The 22,769-nt window shown below is 37.9% G+C and overlaps 1 protein-coding gene across 6 annotated transcripts in view; it reads left to right on the top strand.

The window, feature by feature from the left end:
* Positions 1-22,769, top strand: part of LOC131432947 (centrosomin) — a 66,579-nt gene that overhangs the window by 9,943 nt on the left and 33,867 nt on the right. For 2 of the 6 annotated variants that reach the window (XM_058599596.1, XM_058599594.1), the window contains exon 1: positions 45-891. The exons of 2 other annotated variants lie outside the window; for them this stretch is intronic. The gene's annotated coding sequence lies outside the window, so the exon portion shown is untranslated. Of the gene's footprint in view, positions 1-44; positions 892-22,769 lie in introns of those variants that run through there. 2 more of the 6 variants (XM_058599597.1, XM_058599595.1) reach the window with 2 other exon arrangements.

Raw genomic sequence — 22,769 nt, 5'->3', positions numbered from 1 at the left:
ACAGCAACAGAATATTCTCCCTTCCAACGGCTCGAGCTCTTGTCAGTCAGTATTGTACTGAGACTTCCGCCGCGTGGATCGTGTAGTCGTTTGATTGCCGTCGTGCTTTGATTTTTTTGTTCCAAACCGTTTGGCTTTAGTTTTCGCTATTGTATCGTTTTGAATTGTGTTACGAACCGTGTTTTTAAGTTTGCAACTAATCTTTCAATTGCACTCTCCGGATTACCGTGATTATTTGGATCGGTTTTGCTGAATATGAATATGGCACGGTTCGGCCATGGCAGCATCCACGGAGCATGCGCATGGTAGTTCTTAGTCCGTTAGCATACAGGAACGAGAAATATCACCACACACCAGCACAGCATCATCATCTCGCACGGAAACATCACCACCACCAACCACCCATTGGCATTTTTAAGAGGGAAAAGAAGTCAACAAACGCGTATATTGTGCAGTGTGATGTGAAGCTCTGGGAAGATTATAAATAATTTCGGATTATCGTGCCAAAAATTAGCTCGCCCTAGACGTTCGTTAGTTGCAAATCTCATCGCCCAGTTAGTCCGTGCAGGAATTCCGTTCTTTCAAGATTCGGGATTAAAGTACATGCCTGGGTGTCCGCCCATGTTGCAAAACAAACTGGTCATAAGTGATTTTTGTGTACATCGACAAAGCAGAAATGTCATTCGGTGCAAGGACGGAACAAACAGATGCCGTGATTGTGAAGTGCAACTAGAAACAAACTACCGAAGCAGTGTAGTAGAAAAAGAGTTGAAACTGTGAATCAGCGCGCCAAATTTTGTTCTATTTTCTGGGTCAGTGCGATAAGGTGTCCTAGTGAAAGTTTCATTCTACCACCAGAGGAAAAAAAAGGGCTAAAGTGAATACTAAGTAGTGAGTCATCGCCACGACGCGTTCGTGCGAATGATACGATAAGGGGGATTTACTCTATCGCAGGATTAGCAAGGGGAAAACAGGGACGCTTTCTTCTGTACCCGAAAATCTAATCCTAACGAACGGAAGCGATCTTCTGACACGCACTCGAAGTGTAGACACAACGGAATCGACACAAAATAACAAGCAAATGTCGACCTACTCAAACGTGTTTGAAGTGGTTTGTTTTACTACAGATGTGCCAAATCGGAGCTGATGAATGAAATGAACGTATTCCTTTCGGCTGTCTTCTACCAAGGAACGGTTTCCTTCGCATTAATGAGAATTCTTAATTTGTTTTCAAATGATTGTTTTTCAAATATTTTACAAATCGGGATCCAATTTCTCCCATAAAAATAGCCGAGTTTCGGATAAATCTCATTTTTGTTTGAATTCCGCTTTTAAGGTGTTTTTATTATATCAAATATTGTGGGTTTTTACAGTGAAAGGTTTCCAACAGATCTCAGTGATCTTCTCCCTTTTCTATAGCATAGTTAATAACAGCAACAGACAATTGTTGTTAAGGCACTAATTTTTATCTTATTCTCTGTGTCAATCTATTGAATAGAGATACCAGATCTCAACTCCACTAATGGATTCAATATAAATGATGAATTCGGATACGGCTACCAAATTTAGCTTCTCTTTGTCTCGAAGCGTTCTCGTCACACATATGCTAATTCGATTGCTAATCATCTGTTGACGGCTACCACTGAATCTTCTAAGTAACAGATATGTATCAGGCTACTTGTTGAAAGTAACAATAGCAATAAACATTCAGTTGATAATATGAGAATCTTCAATCGCATTGTAAACGACGTTTAGTATTAAAATAGAAAATGTTAAAACGGAAAACTACAGTTTCTGCGATGGATTGGCAAGTCATAGTCTACTTTTCGTAACAAGCGAGCAAAATTATTTTTGCAGTATATCCTACTATTGGCATATTGTCGCAAAACTGAAATGTAGAGGCGCTGCTTGTTTAGAGATGATTCTTTCAGTAAGAGCTGTCAAATCGGTAGGAAAATTTCTAATTACTCCACATTTTCAACGATTTCTTATGAAAACGGGCTAATTCATTTGAAAATCATAGTACAAGTTGAAGAAAAAGTTTTTACTCTGAGGTGGTAATGTTGATCTTATTCCTTGTGTGAAATCTACCGTTTATTCAGAATAGAGCATTAAACTTGGTTTGATATCATTTTTCAAATGCTTGGAAATAACAAATAAAGTATCCAAAATAAATAGTACTCGATCGCTATACATTCTAGTACTCGAGAAATCAACATTACACTGGTTTCTGTTTAAAAAAATGTTGATCCGAAAAAACCTAACATTACCCAATTTCACACATTTCTGAAGATTTTCCATGTTTAATCGTAGTTTACACTAAAAAAAATAGTAGTAATCACTTTGAAATGGATTTTCTTCTACTCCGAGTATACTTTTTTTACTGATATCTATTTGTACTGTTGAATAAACGATAAAAATACTACTGCCGATATGAAAATTTCCGAAAGAATCCTCCTTTTCTTCGTTCTATTTTTCATTGGCAGGTGTCGCTACCGGTAAATCAGCTTTGCGACAATGTGCCAATCCTGTGGTTAATTTTCGCGCAATCAGGTGAAAGGATCTGTTTGTCTAATAAATAAAATCTAAAATTTTGTGTTATAACTAACCTAAATCTGAATAGTATTTGGCTATTGAGTCCGTTCTAATGAATTGATCGAGAACAAAATTGAAACTTTCGCACATATTGCCTTTTAACTGAGACTATATATGTTTGGTTAAGAATGTAGTTGTATGGTAAAGTACACTCTTAACCAAACATAGACATTCTAGTTTTGTACCTTGGTAATTGTAGACGATTTTGTCGTAACGCAAGTTCGATGAAACTTTGTTGTAATCGTTCGATTCGATTGATGTACAGGTTATGGTAGGGTAAAGAAAAGTCTGGGCATTCCTTTTGTTTAATTTGGCCTTTCTGTTACAACAGACTTCGCTGCCGATTCGTAGTGTACAGAATCATTGCATGACTAGTACTATGGACAATGGCGTCTCGTGGCAAAATTTACGGGTTGATTATATTAGATGTGGAAGTTCCTTGTAAGTGAAAGCTAAAAGGTGAGGAATTGATATTCGCTTGTGTTTTTCAATAAAATTAAATATCGATATACTTTTGAGTGGGATTTTTTTATCAAACTCATTTCGTATCATCGATACAATAGAAAAGACCCACGCGCTGCACGTCGAGTTAATAATGTCATCAATAAAACCTCTTCGTCGTTGCAACTGAGACAGCTAACGATTCCAGGTAAATCGGAAAGGTAATATGTGCTCGAACCAAAAAATCAGTCTAAGCAAAGAAGGTCCCGCCACTTTCAAAGGCTCTGTAGGACACTTTGTTTTTCTTTGCAATTTTAAGACTTTTGGGAGCTCAGTCTGTGATTGATTCCAGAAATCTGAAAAAATCTGTAAATCTGTGCAGCATATTCAGAATCTGTGAACCTGGCATCCCTGAAGACAGCAGCTTGTTTTCAACTGCCATAAGCATAAGCCCCTGAAGCCTCTTCTGAAGGTGTGCGCAGAGCCAAACGTGGCCGAGAGAACAACAACTCTTAGAGCTGAACTGAGTAATTGCTTTTCCTCTTGAATTGGTGCAGTAACTCATGTGCACGGAAAAGAAACTAACACAGCGACAAGAACTTAGTGCGCAAGGTAAAGTGCTTGAGTTCAGAGCGCCGTCGCAATGTGATATGAAAAGATCGTTTGACCAACAAAATTGCTCATTACTTAATATTCGGTAACTACTTTCATCGAATAAATAGAGTATCCAATAAAATTATTGAATGCGGATGATGATGCATTTATTTACTTCCATTTGACCGGCTGTGCAGTGCACTAGGTGCACATGAGGACGAGACGCCACTGACTATGGATCCTACTGACACTAAAAATCTTTCCCGGTCGGGGCTCGAACATACAACAACTGGCTTCCAATACCAGCGTCCTATGCATTGAACCACCAACCCGGGACAAGGTTATGGTAGGATGCTCAAATTATAACCCCTTGTTGTAAAATACAGCGTACCAAAGGTAGGTACGTTTAAAATTCGCACACACACACAAAATTCATTCTTAAAATTCGAGTTTTTTTTAGATTATAACCAAATTTACTAGGAGTGAAGTTAGCTTTAGCATCATTTATTTAATTCACGCCTTTATTTCCAAATGCGCGAACCATGGCCTCAGTCACGTACCCAGAGCGGGGGCCCGAGGGGCCCTGGCCCCTCCCGAAATCAAAAACATATAATTATTTAAAATGTCTCAGACATGTGTTACAGGAATAACGAGACAGTAAACGTAACGAAATGTAATACAATATCAGTTCCAGTGGAAAAGTTTAAAGTGTATGTTAAAACAGCCATAAAAGGCACACCGAGATTCAATAACATTATTTTTTAATCTTTGGGCCTCTCCCGAAATGAAATCCTGGTTACGGGCCTGCATGGCCTTAACCCCAGCCATAATGTTATGCACGACCTTAGAATCGACAGTTTTTTGCATATTACCCACGATTTCACTACTTTTTTTGTTTCATAATGACCCCATATTGGGCGAAGTTCCAAAGTATTGGAGTGATCATTATTCCACTTTACCACCTGTTTCGTTTGGTGGTACGATGTCCAATCGCACCAAAAAATCTTCCAACCGAAGGAAGAAGCCCTATTTAAAGATATTCATTGAAAATACACCTGTCCATTTATGTCCATTGTGGTTATGAAAGCTGTACTCCGCTTTCTGCGAGTGCTAATCGCTTGGCTAATTGAGAGCTTCTTGGCGAGCTTGGATATGTTCTGTGTATGGAGGATCTCGGGAACATCGCACCTATCCTTGACAGTCAAATACAATGGAATGGAATGTGGTTGAAGTCCGCAGACAAAAACGAGGCGGCGCATTAGATATTTCTTTCATTTACACTCAGTTAACGTAAAATATCACAAACGTTTATTTTTTTTTTTTTCGTCAAGCAAATGTAGACTACATATAAATTGTTTACAATGTTCACTTACATACTACGCATTATTTCTACGACAAAGCTGAGATTTGATTTGATTTTTTGACATAGTAAGGTCAAGATGTTCGCAGTATTGATTGTAATGGCGCATTATTCGATTGACTGGACTGTATTTTGCATAATTTGTTCTAGCTTGTTTTTCTAAAAATAATTTCCTGGAACGTAATTGACGGCTAGGTATATAAAAATTTAATTGCGATAATAATGGAGCTGATTGAATGCGTTGAGAAATAATGTCGCTTATAAAATAAAGCATTGCAAAGTCGCGGCGTTCTTTAAGTGTTTGTATATTGATGAGCATGCAGCGTGCTTCATATGATGGTAGAGGAAATGCTGTCCAGTTTGATTTACGAAGTGCATATAAAAGAAATTGTTTTTGAATAGATTCGATGCGTTCTTCGTGAATAATATTGAATGGATTCCATACTAGGCTGCAATATTCCAAAATAGGTCTGACATATGTAGTGTATAATAATTTAATTGTGTATGGGTCCTGAAAGTTATGACTGAAGCGTTTAATAAAGCCCAGCATGCTATTAGCTTTATTGATTATGGTATTGTAGTGTTCCACAAAAGTGAGCTTGGAGTCTAAGATTACGCCTAAATCTCTTACAATTTTGCATTTTTCTACAAGTTGATTTCCTAGATGTATGTTTATAGATATAGTTTCATTTTTCCTACTGAAAGTTATTGAGTTACATTTTTTTACATTGAGTTGGAGTAGACTTTTGCAGCACCAAATGTGGAATAGATTGATTTCGTTCTGGAATATTACAGCGTCGTTGATATTTTTAATTTCCATGAAGAGTTTCATGTCGTCTGCATATATAAGCACCTTCAGATTTTTGAGTATGAAGGAAATGTCGTTTATATGTAAAATGAAAAGGAGAGGCCCTAAGTGAGAACCCTGAGGTACGCCAGAAGTTACATTAATTGGTTCAGACAGAATGTTTTGGAAGCGGACTACCTGTACACGATTCGTTAAGTATGATTTGAGCCATTCCAGAAGGCTATGTTCTATGCCATATTTTTGTAGTTTGTGTAGAAGTAATGGAATGTCAATACGGTCGAAAGCTTTGCTAAAGTCAGTGTAAAGAGTTTCTACGTAGTTTCCGGCGTCCATTGCATTCAGAGTGAATGTCATAAATTCTAAGAGATTTGTTGTTGTTGAGCGGCCTTTAAAAAAGCCATGTTGTTTGTTTGTTATTACATTTTTAAGTTGATGAAAAAGTTTTTCATTTACAATTTTTTCAAATAATTTTGGAATGCATGAGATAATGGCTATTCCACGGTAGTTCCGAATGTTAGATTTTGCACCAGATTTAAATATTGGTACAAGAAAGGAAGATTTCCATGCTTTGGGAAAAGTACATTTATTAAGTGATAAGTTAAAAAGTAGTTGTAGTGGTAGTGTAAGTTCTTCAGCAAGATTTTTTAAAAATATTGGTGGTATACTGTCAGGTCCAGGCCCTTTTGAGGCGTCTAAGTTTTTCAGTGCTGTCGAAATGTCATGTTCTGATAGATAGTTTACAGAGATGGAGTTGGAAAATGCAGGTATGAAAGAGAAGTATTCACGGTCACGGTCAGTTTCTGAATAAGATGTATATACTTCTTGGAAAAAATTTGCAAAGTGATTGCAGATTTCTGTACTATTTTTCCCTACATGTTCGTCGAGGTGCATTTGAGATGGAAAATTGTTGCTTTTTAGTTTAGTTTTTGTGTAGTTAAAAAAGTTCTCAGGGCAAGTCTTTATTTCGTTTTCAATTTTGCGGTTGTATTCTTCGTGTGCTGTGTTAATGGCTATTTTGAGTTGATTGCATAGATTTAAGTAATTTTGAAGATGAGCGTCACTATTTTCTTGTTTGTAAATTTTGTGCGCTTTTTGTTTCCTATTTTTCAAATGTTTTAGTTGTGAATTGAACCATACAGGTAATTTGCTGTTATGATTTTTTCTTCTTCTTTTCATGGGCAATGTTTCGGCTAATATTTTGTTTATAATGTGATAGAATTTGTTTACTTCGACGTCGACATTTCCTTCTGTACTCAGTATGTTCCGCCAATTTATTATACTTAGTCTACACTTGACTTCTTCAAAGTCAATTTTATTGTATTCCGGCACTTCCTCATATTCCAAGTCGTAGGGAAGGGATGTATTGTGTGAAAATAATGAATATTCAATTGCGGTGTGAAATGCCTCATTTTTCCATAATGGCAGGTTTGATGCGTTCACACAAAAGTCTTCTGTGCAATTTGTGAAAAGAAGGTCTAAATATGCATTTTGTTGATTTTTTACGGAGTTTACTTGATGCAGGCCAAAATTAGAAATTTTGTCGAAAAAGTAATGCAATGTTGCGTTTTCTCCTACGACTGGAAGTAAGATTGATTCATTTTCAGTGTCAGAAATAAAGTCCGCATTACGTTGATTGAAGTCGCCAAAAATATGAAGCTTTACTTCAGGTTCCATATTCGAAATAATTGTGTCTAAAGATTGAAAGAATAATTCAAAAGAGAATTTGTTCGCATTTTCGGGTGGGAAGTAGGCAGAGCAGTAAATATGTTCTTCTCCCAATATTGAGACTTTGGCCCATACATGCTCAAATTCTTTATATTTAGGAGTAATAATTTCTTCAGAAGTAAAGCAAGAGTTTATGGCTATGAGGACTCCACCTCCAGATTTTTTCTGACAGAGAGATAAATTTCGGTCGTGCCGGAATACGTTAAAATTATTTCCAAAAACTTCTTCGCTTCTAACACTTTCATCCCAGCTGCTTTCAGTTCCAAGGATTACGTCGAAAGAGGAGGTTATTAAATTTTGATGAATTTCTTTCATTTTGGCCGGGCTTTTCATGCGGTTGAAATTTTGGCAATAGACCAAAATTTCAGTCACATTTTGTCTATGAAGCGAAGAAGTTTTTGAGAATTCTGGAATACTTACATTACTAATTCCTGTTTCTATTCCTTCGTCAAAGGGCGTCGTTATTTCCGAAAATTCGGCCTTGTAAAATTGTGTTCGGCTTCCCGGATTAGTTGGAGTCGGCGGGTACGTTCACTTGTCAAAAATTTCCCATAAGAGTCCAGGTCGGCCAGCGCTTCCTTAGGTTTCATTCCATATTCCTGATGCACTTCGATGAAGATTCGTAGGAGGTGGTCAGGTGTTGTTGGAATGCCTTCTGATGCTAATAGCATTTTTATACTAGTTGGTGTCATACCCTCGATGCATACTGTAGGTTGTTGATTTTTCATGTATGACAAATACAGACGGACGACGTGCATTATTTTCGGGTCACGAAGCCTTGCTTTCAAGAAGCGTTCGTCGCCATTTGCAGATTGTGAAGTAAGACGTACAATGGGAGGACGCATTGGATCAATTTCGAATTGGCTGTCTGTATTCATGTCCTGTGATATTGCAGATGTATTTATGTTCTGTGATATTGAAGAAGTGTTCACATAGTTAGTGGATGGTGCAGCTTTGATGTCATTACTTCCTAAGACCGAAGTAGTGTTGTTTTGAATACTTCTTGTTCCTTTGTAGGGGTTGATTGTTTCACCTTTTTGAAAATTTATGAATTTTGAGGCAATATCTGCACCTGGATTCCCGGAGAATTGAACCCGTGCAGCTGCTAGTAAGTCTTTGTCCAAGGGTAAGGTATATTGTAATGACACATTATTGTTATTGTTGTGGCAGGTATTATTACTATTAGTGTTCAAGTTGCTGTTGTAGTGCACATTATTGTCGTTGTTGTTGTTGTTGTTGTTGTTGTTGTTGCTGCTGCTGTTGTTGTTGCTGTTGTTGTTGTTGTTGTTGTTGTTGTTGTTGTTGTTGTTGTTGTTGTTGTTGTTGTTGTTGTTGTTGTTGTTGTTGTTGTTGTTGTTGTTGTTGTTGTTGTTGTTGTTGTTGTTGTAGTTGCTGTTTTTACTGCGTGTACTGTAATTTGAATTATTTTGTTGTTTCCGCTTCCGATGTTTTCGTCTGCAGTTTGCATTTTCAGCTTGTTTTTCTTGCAGCCGTCGAGTGCGCTGTTTCTTGTCATACTCGCTCCAGTCTCGTTTCCAGATTTTTTTACTTCCAATGGAGCGCCAGCCACTGTCGCATGTTTGAATTTCCTTCTCTTTGAGTTCTTCAGCTAGAGACTTAGGTTTGGTATTTTGGTCTTTGGTTCCGATACTGGAGATTGATGTCGATATTGCTTTGACTTCATCTCTTAATTCTTCCAGAACAGTGTTAGGTATTATTGCAGGGACTTCAGATTTGGTGGGTCGTAAGAATTTTTCTTCGAGGCGAAGAAGGCGTTCACTCATTTCCTTGATGTGCTGGTCATTTACTTTACTAAAATCGCTAACGTTTTTTATGGCACTGTGTAACGAGGCCTCGAATGACTGCATGCGCTGACCTACTTTACCGCAAATGTTGTGGTCGTTCCTGCTGATACTGGACAATGACTGCTTCACGTCGATGAGCAAGCGCTCGACACTGTCGAATATTTCCAGGTAATGGGTTTTCATGTCTGCAGTGGTCCGGTGATACGTTTCCGTTTGATTTTTTGTGTGCTTTAGAAGTTGCTCCTGTAGATGAAGTAGTTTTAGAGTTTCAGCTCCTGTCCTTATTAAATGTTGACAGTCGGCACACACTGGTACCATAAATGCCAGAATAAAATTTTCTTGATGCCGCTGCACGCCGATGCAGGCTGAATGGTACGATTTTTCACAGAATTCGCATTTCCAAAGGAAGCGGTCGTCAATATTAACACACGATTTTACACCGCACTTCATTATTCTAGATAAAAATTAGTCCGAAAGGCTATAAAAAATAAGCCCGCGCGCGACGTAGACTACGCGTCAAAAAATAAAAAAATATAAATTACTTGCGGAGCGCTCGAAAAAGCGAACCGCGCCCGATGACTGTTCGAGGCGAAAAAGATATATGGTAGATACACCAAAACAAATGCTTTGATGATCAGTAGCTAATACAGTCTACAAGTTTCTTGACAATTTCTTTCGGAGGATCATGAATCAATCTAAAAAAATTAATCCAGAGTGTAGTATTTCTAGATTAAACGCATGGAAATGAATTCACTCGTTATTTTAAGCTTTTATCTTTAATGTGTCTCTATTTAAAATCAATACCAATTTTGATATAAAGCGGACATCAACAACATTCCAATGTATTTGACTGCCAAGGATAGGTGCGATGTTCCCGAGATCCTCCAGACACAGAAAATATCCTACGTTTCGGAGAAATGGCATTTGGCGAAATTGCGTTCGGCGGAATGACCTTCATTCAAAAAATCGCGCTTAGACGGTAACTTTAGAAAATAAAAAACTTCACTGGGCTCATTCAATTTCTCAAGTAGTGTCGTGTAACATTATGGATTATTTTAATGCGCAAATAAATCATTTAGTGGTTTACTATAGGAGAAAACCGCTTTTTCATGCACCTAGTGGTGTGACAATAGTCTCAAACAAGCTTTTCTCAAGTTTCATCGAAATCAGTTGAGTCATTTAAAAAAAAAATGTGGGAATAGAATAAAGTGCGTCCTGTCGTTTGCGTCACTTATACGGTTATATCTCCGAAAATGTTTACCATGTATAATTGACGCGTGATCCGTATTCATATTGTATCCTCCACTTATACCTGAGTTTGTCGGAATCTCCTGGAGAACTGTGCGGATAAGAAAAAGTGATCACTTGTCGGTTACGTCACTTATTCGATTCTGTCTCCAAAACCAGATGTGCTCGCCATAATTTATTCAAACGAGACCTGTAACTCTAGAATGAGCTTAAGTTTCGGTTCAGTCATCGATAAGAAAATTGTGCAGTTTATCAGTTACGCCACTTTCGCGATTATATCTTTGGAACCGAAACTGTCCGTCAAAATGGACTAATAGTAGCTTTCAAACAAATCGAAATCCGTTAAGCTATATCCATGAAAATAAAGTAAATTGTGAAAAGTGCGATTTGCTAGTTATGTAATTTATTCGATCATGCGTCCGAAGCCGGAAGTGTTCGCCATGAGCAGCGTTACCAGATTTATCTGGCAAATGCAAAGATTTTTCTCGCTTCGCCAGACACTCTAACTAACCAGAACTTTTACCACATTTTACAAATTTTACCAGATTTTACAAGTTTTCCAAGGTTTTGTCAGACCTCAACAGATCTTTACGGTCTCTGTGTCTATACGATAGGTGGTGAGACCTTTTTAGACCTAGTTAGACAAAGACAAATCCAGATAAATTTTCGAGTCAGAGACAGATTTTTGAAATAATAATAGGCAATATTTATTTCCTATTTTGGCTTGGCAGAGAGACTTTCGATATCTTACGGATGGCATGTAATAGACACATATATGGGTTATATTTTTTGCCTTCCAGCCAATACTTCAGTTTGCTTTCAATTACTTTACGTTTCGTCTTAGGCTCATCAGTGCGTAGCAGTTTATGCTGAACTACTACCTCCGACCTGACTGTTCAACATAAACATTGTGAATAATTTGTTCGAATCAAAAAATTTCTTTGCAAATTTTTCAAGCTTGCGAGTTTTATGAAACCCTAAAAAAATTAAATATGGGTGAACGTTTCAGCAATTGGTCGCGCTGGCCAATTTGGTGAATTTTCTCCTTGATAAAACCGAAATTTACTAGAAGGCGGCTCTAGCAAATGTTTTCTGCAGTAGACAAAATTTCGATTTTATGCTCTTCGATCTCGAGTGATACAAATTGCTATTTCAACAGAGCTGTTACCAGTAATTATAAAAACTACTCAATGATATTGATGTCTGATGGAAGATATCGTCTCAGTGAAAACACATTCAACAATGCAAAAAACGTAATAAATGGAATGCAAATTTTGTGTATGATAAAAATCGCATTCCTAATCGATAAGAAATTATTCTAATAGTTTGTTGGTTCCACTATCCAACATTTTCAATTGTTCTTTGCGTTCTGGAATTTTTCCGGAAATATGGAAGAAATCTTATGTGAACAAAGGTATAGTATCCAACAACCGTGGAATTGCTGCTTTGTGCACTGTATCGAAGCTGTTTGAAATTATAGTTCTGGGTTTTATAATACATAGTTGCTCTGACTACATATCTGAGACTCAGCATGGATCCATGCCAAAGCCTTTAACTTTCCCAAATTTTGTAACCTACACTTCCTTCATCATAGTTCTTTACAAGCACGACTACAAGTAGATTCTGTATACACCGATTTTGTTGCTGCGTTCGACAAAATCAGTCATCGCATAACGATCTTCAAGTTAAGTAGATCCGTTTAATCCCGATCGTTTTTTAATTGGTCTCGATCATATCTAACTGGTAATGAAATGATAGTGAAAATAGGAGTCTGTACAACCTCACCATTTGTTGTTACCTGTGGAGTTCCTCAAGGAAGTCGCCTTGGACCGCTCATAATTTTATTGCATCTCGACGATCTAAATTTTTCGATCAAGTGTATGAAGCTATCGTTCGCCGATGACTTTCATATTTCAAAATGGTTTCAAACGCCACTGAATGTTCCGTCATCTCTTTTAGTAGCAAATAGTCTGTTTTTAAGTTCGACTATAATATTCCACAAACTGTTCTCGAACGCACAGCGTCTGTTAAGGACCTGGGTGTTCTTCTGGAGTCCAAGTTAAATTTTAAAGAGCACATAGAGCTTACTTTGTCCTAAGCCTCTAAGCTATTAGAATTTATTTTCCGCGTTACTAAAAAAAATCTCTGATGTACATTGCTTGTAAGCTCTGTATTGCGCTTTAGTTCGCTCATCTCTGGAGTATGATGCGGTTATCTGCGGATTCAACGCAAATTTGTCCGATTAGCTCTCCGACGTCTTCAAGGGAGATATCCTTCAAACTTACCGAGTTACCATGACCGCTGCAAACTGATTGGTTCGATTTATTATTTGTCTGTAGTGATGTTTGTAAGGCTAGTTTTGTGGCAGACCTACTTCAGTCGCAGATCGATTGCTCCGAGCAATTGCAATTGTTACAATTTGACATTCGACGTCGTAATCTTCGATCGTATTTTTTTCTTCGGATTCCCTATGTTAGAACTAATTATGGATATAACGAGCATGTGCCGCATATTTAACAAATGTTTCAATTTTTTCGACTTTCATTTATCATGTAATGTTATTAAGAAATCGTTTCTTATGTTACTGTCTCATTCGATTTAGTTACTATAGAAGAACTAGATTTAAGAAAATGTATCATTTGGATGATTTCAATCTATTGATGCAAAAGATGAGGAGGTTTTATGCCTGCTGTAGAACAAGTTTGACAGAAACTAACTCCAGAGGGCTTTTGCCTGATCCAAATAAACGAATAGAAGATAAGGAGGAAAAGAAAGACATTCAGAGTAAAATTTGACAACAGAAGAATAGCGCCTTCTTCTGTTGTCAAATTTTACTCTGAATGTCTTTCTTTTCCTCCTCATCTTCTATTCGTTTATTTGGATCAGGCAAAAGCCCTCTGGAGTTAGTTTCTGTCAAACTTGTTCTACAGCAGGCATAAAACCTCCTCATCTTTTGCATCAATAGATTAAAATCATCCAAATGATACATTTTCTTAAATCTAGTTCTTCTATAGTAACTAAATCGAATGAGACAGTAACATAAGAAACGATTTCTTGATAACATTACGTGATAAATGAAAGTCGAAAAAATTGAAACATTTGTTAAATATGCGGCACATGCTCGTTATTTCCATAATTAGTTCTAACATAGGGAATCCGAAGAAAAAATACTGAATAATTGAAACTGAAATTAAAAAGAGTAGAGCAGGTCTACCTTAAAATTCTTCTTACCAAGAAAGAAATCTGTATAAAATGTTCAAAACGACGTATGTAACAATGAGAGATTCTCTTTGTTTACTTTCTCTTTCGATTATTGCGAAATATTCCTGCTTTTTTCGGTCATTTCTCCAGAGCAGATTAAAAGATGAAAGCTTTAGTTATTATTATCGGTAAATGATTGGAGAGAAGGATTGCTAAGAGTGCCGTAATAATCAAAAGAGAAAGTAAACAAAGAGAATCTCTCATTGTTACATACGTCGTTTTGAACATTTCATATAGAAATGTTTGCCGAGCAAGAAGATGTTGAAGCAAGCAAAAAGTCTTCGCTGAAATCTGTTTAACTTCTTTCAAAATCACAATTGTAAGCATTTTTATTTTTTCTGTAACATTTTCCGAACATCAGAGAGTATTAATTAACTAAGGATATCGAAAAAGATGGAGAAAAAAATGAGATCGTTTTCATGGGGCTTCTCGAAGTGACGGGTTGTATGCGGACTTATTTATTGTGTTCACATGACAAACTTATGGCAGATTGTTAAATTATATTTAAGTGAATTTTCAAGTTCTGCGGAAAGTATCACTTGCATAAAAATAGTTGTCTGACGTTCCACTCGAATATCGTGCGTTTTAGGTTGATGTCAGAGTGAGTGCGACCGAAGCGAAGCGATTCAATGCGATGTACTCGCCCTTATTCTGAATAACGTCGTATCGTTTTTTCGCTCGTATTTCATTTGTATTCTATATAACGCTAGCAAAATCAAAGGTAGCTATGATTCGATCGAACCACATTCGATCGAAAAATCAATACGTCGTTATTCAGAATAAGGGCGACTGTTTTCGCATCGACGCTTCGCGTGACGCTTCCGCTGTGACAGTAACCTTAGTTTTCGACTTCGCGCGGATTTCGCGCGTTTTGATTTTGAAATTTTTCATAACAACCCTGAAACTCATAAGAACTTAGTTATCTCACCTTTGCAAGTCCAGATCATGCATAATCTTATTCCGCAAGAATATAAATATCATCAATTTCAGGGCAGAAATGGAGTCACAAACATAACGAAAAATCTAGTTTTTTCATCCTATCATCCAGAGCAACTAAATCTTCAACTTTATTAAAGGACTAACGACTTAATTATTCATTGTCTTGAACTGCACGTAGAAAGATCGTAGCTCAGTTCGAAATAAAACGAAACTGATCGCAGTCTCGCGCCACCCGGATATCTCATATAAACATCCCGAACCTAAGAACGCGTCATCCAATCCGAATCTGCACCAGGAAACCGCCGACCCGCATCAATGATCCTTCAACTGCAGTGAGGATGATTTACGTGCGATCGCGTGTGTGTTCCTTGCTTACTTGCTTGCTTACTCGCTTCCCGACAAAGAGAACAAAATCCTGAAAAAAACAACTAGATCGTGAACTACGTAAATCTTGCTTGTTATGTGAAAAACAGTCGCGAAAAAATAATTAGACTCCGGTTAGGTTTTTCGATTGTGATGTGAACACATAAATATTTTTCCTGAGGTCGATCTCAAAGCAGACAAACGGGAAACAGTCTCGCATATTAAAAAACGCCCACTACGTCAGCTTGCCGGCTGACTGACAGTCCAGTCTAGTATAACTTTGTTGAAATTTTTTCGAGACATTTAGCCGTAGGAGAATTTCAAATTTGTGATTTAAAAATACAATCTGAAGAGAAGATCTCGAAAATAAAAGAATTTACTTTTATCAACAGTCATTTGTTGTCACCGGCGACTTCAATCTTCTCAGTTGCTCAGAAAAAAAATTGATTGCTACATTTCACATACAAACACACACACAGGAAAACAAATTTCCTCTTCAACATCCGGTTGGGAAGAACGTGTTCAGTGTTCTCTAGTTTCACTCCACCTAATAACCAACAAATCATTGAAAACCAGGTGGTGTGAATTCCACACGAGACCGAGGGCATCGGATTTTTAAAAATAAAACTCCGCCTATCGAGCGTGTAAAAAGTGCGGGGAGATACGAAAAATGCTCCGCTTGCTCGGTAGTCTGAACTGATCCAAGATATTGCGTGTGTTTATGGCAGCTACCGAGGAAATTGGTGTTATTTTCGGTACGATATTTTCTCGGCACGTTCTTGGGTATGCTGGAAATCGAGATATGCAGACGTACGTGCGTACTTTTGATACCCAGCGGGAACTGAAAGTGATGCCGGTAGACGACTCAACTTTCGGTAATTTATCAATCTCATGGGGGAATGTTTGGATGCACGACCGACCGACCACCCCGGGGCTTTTCTCGCAGGAAACTACGTGATAGAGGCTAATTTTGCGGTTCTGGAAATTTAATAGCATCTCTCTAATTCTTTAGCATTGAAAGTAGCAGCGGATTCCATAAGCTTCGAAATGCAACTGCCAACAATCAATGTAATGAAAGTATTACATGGCCAACGTGTTACGTAAACACGAAAATATCGCGTATTGCGCTCTTGAAACGATTTCAACTAAAAATTTTACGACCTGTTTATTGCCGGATCCGACTTCACTTGAAAAGCGTGTTCTTCTAAGATTACCCTTCACAGCTACTTACAATTGGAAATCAACAGACAAAAAGGAAAGATACATCGTTTTCCACTTGGCGACTTTCGGTGTTATCCTTCTATTTTTCCTCTTACCAACCAAAATAAACTGACTCTTGTAGGACACACAGTTTGCTTCAATTGAGCATCGCATCATGCTGCCCGTCCTCGCCTACTTCGTATTTCTTGTCGCCGTCGCCATGGGCAATTCTCATCGGGGAATGGAAACTGCTAACTAGTCACAATTTAGAAAGTACTCGCACGCGCATTCTAAAACCAGTGAAGATCAGTGATCAACGAGGATAAGCCGACAGCGTTCGCGACATGTTCTGGCGTTCCGTTTTGCCTGAACTAGGGTGCTACAGCTTTTCAAACGAAATGGTTATTATGAATTCAAAATTTCGAACTACAAACCAATTCCATCAATATCCAGTTTCATATGCCCCTGCGACCCAAACCAGACACCACTTAAATGATTGCAAAACAATTGCGGAACAGTTTGGTCCACTTTGCCGAACCACCCATAAAATGTTTCACTTGTGCAACGGGCGGTTAAACGGTGAGTGTGATAAGAAGCCTGCGGTCTGCCGGAAAAGAAGAGTTCTTATCTCCAAAAATAGAGTGCAGATTGTGTAACTCGGTTTCGAGCAGCGGACCGCGATGGCCGCGCCACTCAAATCTTCTCTTCAGTGTTGATTTGTATAATGCGGTATCAACTCGGACGTGGAATGCCCGACAGTAATAACAATTAGCTAGAAATGGAACGCGATCTGCATGTCAGCAGCAGTTTGCTGGATCCCGGATTGGATTAATTTCGGCCGTGTGTGTTTTCAGACACGGTTTCGGCACTCTCCAAGCACACACCCACATGACCCGCCTTTGGGCAGTCTTAGGTTGGATGTGTGTAAATGAATTACCATTGAATGGCGCGAATAGCGTCAACTTATTTCCATCAAAGAAACGTTCTTTCCCTCGTCCAGGATTCTATTTTCGGCAAGCGTTGCGCGGTTCCAAAAAATAAAAAACGACAACCAAACCCCTCGCCCGTTACCCATGGGTAAGGCAAACAAAATGTTCGTTGATTTACGATCGACCACGTGCTTTCGGTTAAAATAAATACAAATGCCTACTGAGACTGGGCGCCAGGAATGGTTTTCCGTTGGCGTTCGTTGATTGACGCGTGACGCAATCGAGGAGCTTAATTTGTGGTGGATCTCTGGAATCAGAATAGTCTCTCCCGAGTGAAACAGCCAAATGCATTTCGGCTATTTTATTTATTTCGAAGATTTAGTTTTTAGACTAAATCAAGAAGATTGGTAACGGCAGCTGAAAATTATTGCAATTTCACGATTCTTGCAGGGTGGCAAATAACCGGTAAAAAGTCGGGATTTGGTTTCAATGGGAAAAACATTACTATTAGGCGTACAACTTTGCTTCCGCCGTTTTCCGATAGATGGCTGTACCGGCTGAGGCTGGTCAAAATACATAGATGATAATGCCTTTAAAGTGAGTGTGTACAGTGCCTAACGAATTGTCATCGCCGTTTTAGTGACAGTTGTTCTTGTTTTCGTATTTTTCACGCTCAAAAATGTTTGTGTATGTGCCCAATTCTCGCCATTTGCGGGAAGTTTTACTTTTCTGTTTCAATTCGATAAAAAATGCAGCGAATGCTCTCAGAAACTTACGGTGATGCTGCTCTGAGTAAAAGAACGTGTAGGGAGTGGTTTCAACGTTTTAGAAATGGTGATTTCGATGTCGAAGACAAACATAGTGGTGGAAGAGAAAAAACCTTCAATTTGGTGGGATCAGCTCGGTGTGATTTACTACGAGCTCTTAAAACCGGGTGAAACCATCACAGGAGATCGCTACCGAACGCAACTGATGCGCCTTAGTCGCGCGCTAAAAGAAAAGCGGTATCAAAAGCGACATGACAAAGGCATCCTCCAACACGACAATGCTCGGCCTCACGTCGCAAAAGTGGTCAAAAAGTACCTGGAAACGCTGAAATGGGAAGTCTTGCCCCACCCGCCGTATTCCCCAGATGTCGCCCCTTCTGACTTCCACCTATTCCGTTCGATGGCACACGGTCTGGCAGATCAACATTTTCAATCATTCGAAGAGTTGGAAAAATGGTTTGCTTCATGGATAGCGTCAAAAAAGGACTCCTTTTTTCGAGCCGGGATCCGAAAATTTCCGGAAAGATGGGAGAAAGTTGTCGCTAGCGACGGACAATACTTTGAATAATACATATGTAAGCACTTTTTCGCAATAAAGCTTTTAATTTTGGAAAAAACGGCGGAAGCAAAGTTGTACAACTAATAGTTATAATTGTTATATATGTTAAGTGAGTAATTTCCTGCGTATTTGTAACAAATACTAAACTAGTTGTTTCGAAATAACTCTTACGCAACTTATTTATTTATTTCGTCAAGCAAATGTAGACTACATATAAATTGTTTACAATGTTCACGTACATACTACGCATTATTTCTACGACAAAGCTGATATTTTATTTTATTTTTAGACATAGTATGGTCAAGATGTTCGCAGTATTGATTGTGATGGCGCATTATTCGATTAACTGGACTGTATTTTGGATAATTTGTTCTAGTATGTCTTTCCCGGGTTGGTGGTTCAATGCATAGGACGCTGGTCTTACAAGCCAGTTGTCGTATGTTCGAGTCCCGACCTGGAAGGATTCTTAGTGTCAGTAGGATCCATAGTACTAGCCATGCAATGATTCTGTACACTAAGAATCGGCTGCGAAGTCTGTTGAAACAGAAAGGCCTAATTCCACAAAAGGAATGTAATGTCTGGACTTTGCTAGGTATATAAAAATTTAATTGCGATAATAATGGAGCTGATTGTATGCGTTGAGAAATAATGCTCTGATAAAATAAAGCATCGCAAAGTCGCGGTGTTCTTTAAGTGTTTGATTGATTGATGAGCATGCACCGTGCTTCATATGATGGTAGAGGAAATGCTGTCCAGTTTAATTTACGAAATGTATATAAAAGAAATTTTTTTTGGATCGATTCAATGCGTTCTTCGTGAATAATGTTATGGAATCCATTTCCATACTAGGCTGCAATATTCTAAAATAGGTCTGACATATGTACTATATAGCAATTTTATAGTATATGGGTCTTGAAAATTATGACTGAAGCGTTTGATAAAGCCCAGCATACTATTTGCTTTATTGATTATTGTGTTGTAATGTTCCACAAATGTTAGCTTGGAGTCCAAATGAATTCGTAACATTTTTTTACATTGAGTTGAAGTAGACTTTTGCAGCACCAAATGTGGAATAGATTGTTTTTATTCTGGAATATTACAGCGTCGTTGATATTTTTAATTTCCATGAAGAGTTTCATGTCGTCTGCATATATAAGCACTTTTAGAGTTTTGGGTATGAAGGAAATGTCGTTTATATGTAAAATGAAAAGAAGAGGCCCTAGGTGAGAGCCCTGAGGTACACCAGATGTTACATTAATTGGTTCAGAGTTTATGTGTTGGAAGCGAACGACTTGTTCACGATTGGTTAAGTATGATTCAAGCCACTCCAGAAGGCTATGTTCTATGCCATATTTTTGTAGTTTGTATAGAAGTAACACATGGATCAATAAGTCCCGAGACTAACAATGGAAACAACATTTTTTTTGCAAAATTTTTTTTCATTCATCAACATAATCACCTTTTAGGGTGATACAATGGTTCCAACGTTTTTCCAATTTTTCAATACCATGTTTATAAAAAAAATATCTTTCGCTTCAAAATAAGCTTCAGTTTCAGCGATGACCTTCTCATTTGAGCCAAATCTTTTTCCCTGGAGCATTTTTTTAAGATCAGCAAAGAGCCAGTAGTCACTGGGGGCTAAATCTGGCGAGTATGGGGGGTGGGGAAGCAGATCAAAGCCCAATTCGTTCAATTTCGCCATTGTTTTCATCGACTTGTGGCAGGCTGTTCTTGTTCCATCGAATGCAATCGCGGCACCTACTTGGAAAAAACCTTCTTCATGCTCAATTTTTCATGAAGGATAGTAAATACACTTCCATATGATATCTGTGTCATCTCAGCAATCTCACGGAGCTTCACTTTATGATCTTTCATTATAATTTTTGTCACTTCACTCACATTTTCCGGTGTAACGGCTTCCACAGGTCTACCCGAGCGTTATTGAAAAACAATGTTTTATCAAAACACGAAACTCGGTTTTTTCCATTTTTTAAACAAACTACTAAACGACTTTACTCCAACCTCGATAACTCAGCTGTTTCTGGTCGGATCGACTTAAAATTTTGACCCGTTTCAAGCAAAGGTGAGTACTCTAGAAAGATTGCGTTCAGAGTGAATGTCACAAATTTAAGGAGATTCGTTATAGTTGAGCGGCCTTTGAAAAAGCCATGCTGCTTGTTAGTTATTACATTCTTCAGTTGGTGAAAAAAAATTCGTTTGCAATTTTTGATGTGGAACACATCTTTATTTTCTATATAGGGGTGCAAATCAAAAACTCAAGGAAAACTACACGTAGAAATGTGGTCAGGTTTTAAACACTTACAGCTCAGTCTATTTTGTATCAATTATTAATATTATTTCATCATTTGATAGGAAATATTTCTATGTTTCGATTTGAATGTATCAATCCACGTATTTTCAATTACAAATGATTGAAATTTTGATTAGTAGCGAGCAGTGTCCTAAGTGGCTGCTAAAAATCTTTGGCATACCGGATTTCCCTGCCATAGACGACGGTTTTGAAGGAGTAAGCGATGCATCAAAGAGAGAGCATCGCTCTGATTGGTCAATCGATTCAAAAGCGAAGCTGTTGGAAGCACGCGAATCTATGAATACAAGCGAAATTAAAGCTAACGTTTCAGTCCTACTCCTAGCATGCTAGAGGTAGGGGTTTGCTAGACAGCAAGACAAAAACGTGCCATAATACGATTTGAAGCCTTAAGGGCTGATGCCAGTTGTTAGCGTAAAACCGTGTCGCTCGCTGTGCGTATTACATTTCTCTCCATGCTCTCTCGTAAATGTGTAAAATGACTCTCGATGTGGCCGGGTGGCCAAGAAAGTTTTGATGTTTTCGGTTACAGGTTTGACTACATCACATAAAATCCAATAAAGCTACCGCTTGTTTGGCAGCCTTGATGAGCCGATTTTATTTCTCTCTCATGTTTCGTTACGTTCCCAGGATAGAAAAAAATGGTGCCGCCATAGAAACGTACTTACCATTACAAAAATAACATTCACTTAATTTTTATCGCGACAACATATATGTTTTTATGCACTAATCGCATCTAAACTAAATTATCTAGACATTGTCAGGACAGATTTTTGATCCATGCTTTTGAAGGCGAGATATTCAATGAACAAGTTGAAAGTTGCCGTTTTCAGCTATGCCATTCTTCCTTCAGAAAAAAGACTTTCCCGACCGCTAAAGTCAAACAATCATTCTGAAATTTTCACAGAATAATCTAAACAAAATTTCTAAGAGATTGTCAGTTGTGTTTTTTTATATTCATCACCGTTTCTGAGAAAATCAGATTTGAAGCGTGAAAATAGCCCTTTAAAACGCCCTAAAACTCACTGGCCTCAGTCCTTAATTGGTATACTCTGATCTTGTGTCATGCAAGCTCGGAAATCCATGTTATGTCGTTTCCCTATGAGAAATTGACAACTACCTCTGAATAAATTTTGAGTGCTTAAGATTAATTTCTAATTTATATTAGATGAACTTGATTGATAATGAGAAATAGTTTATCACTTCAACCGAATCGCAGAATGGTAAAGAAACTTAACGCTAAAAAAACTGCTTGCATAAATAAACTTGAACACAAGCTTGGCGAAGAGAAGCTTAATTCTCGGTTGATTTTTCATTAGGGCGTATAAGCAAGTGACAGTTTCTCTTTAATCACTCTCTCTTTCGATTATTGTGATGTGATTAAAAAGATTTTCTTTGATATCACTATTCTGTTTGAAAGTCGAAAGTTTCGGGTATCATTTCATGCAAAGAGTGGAGTGATAAACGTGGAAACCGCTTGGTAATTAATAGAAGAGAAAGTAAACAAAGAGAAACTGTCACTTGCTTATACGCCCTTTTGAAAAATTAACCGAGAATTATCGAAATCGCAAGTATGAACAAAGATATAATTGCTTATATTTGGAATAATGGTGTAATTTCGTCGGTCATAAAACAAATGGAAATCAAGACAAATGATGTTCGGTGTTGGTTCGGATTGATTGAACTTTTTGATTGTAGATCATTAGAAATTTTGGTTGCCTTGTTCCACATCAATGCCTCAAACAACCCCATGGGGCGGATCCTTGTAGTTTTTCAAATAATAATGGAATACAAGAGATAACTTATTTTTCAAAGCAATTGTGAAATATCCAAAAGTTTGAAAGAA

This window comes from Malaya genurostris, chromosome 2, assembly GCF_030247185.1.
Source record: "Malaya genurostris strain Urasoe2022 chromosome 2, Malgen_1.1, whole genome shotgun sequence".
Classification (NCBI taxonomy): domain Eukaryota; kingdom Metazoa; phylum Arthropoda; class Insecta; order Diptera; family Culicidae; genus Malaya; species Malaya genurostris.
This window is presented reverse-complemented; position numbering and strand designations above follow the sequence as displayed.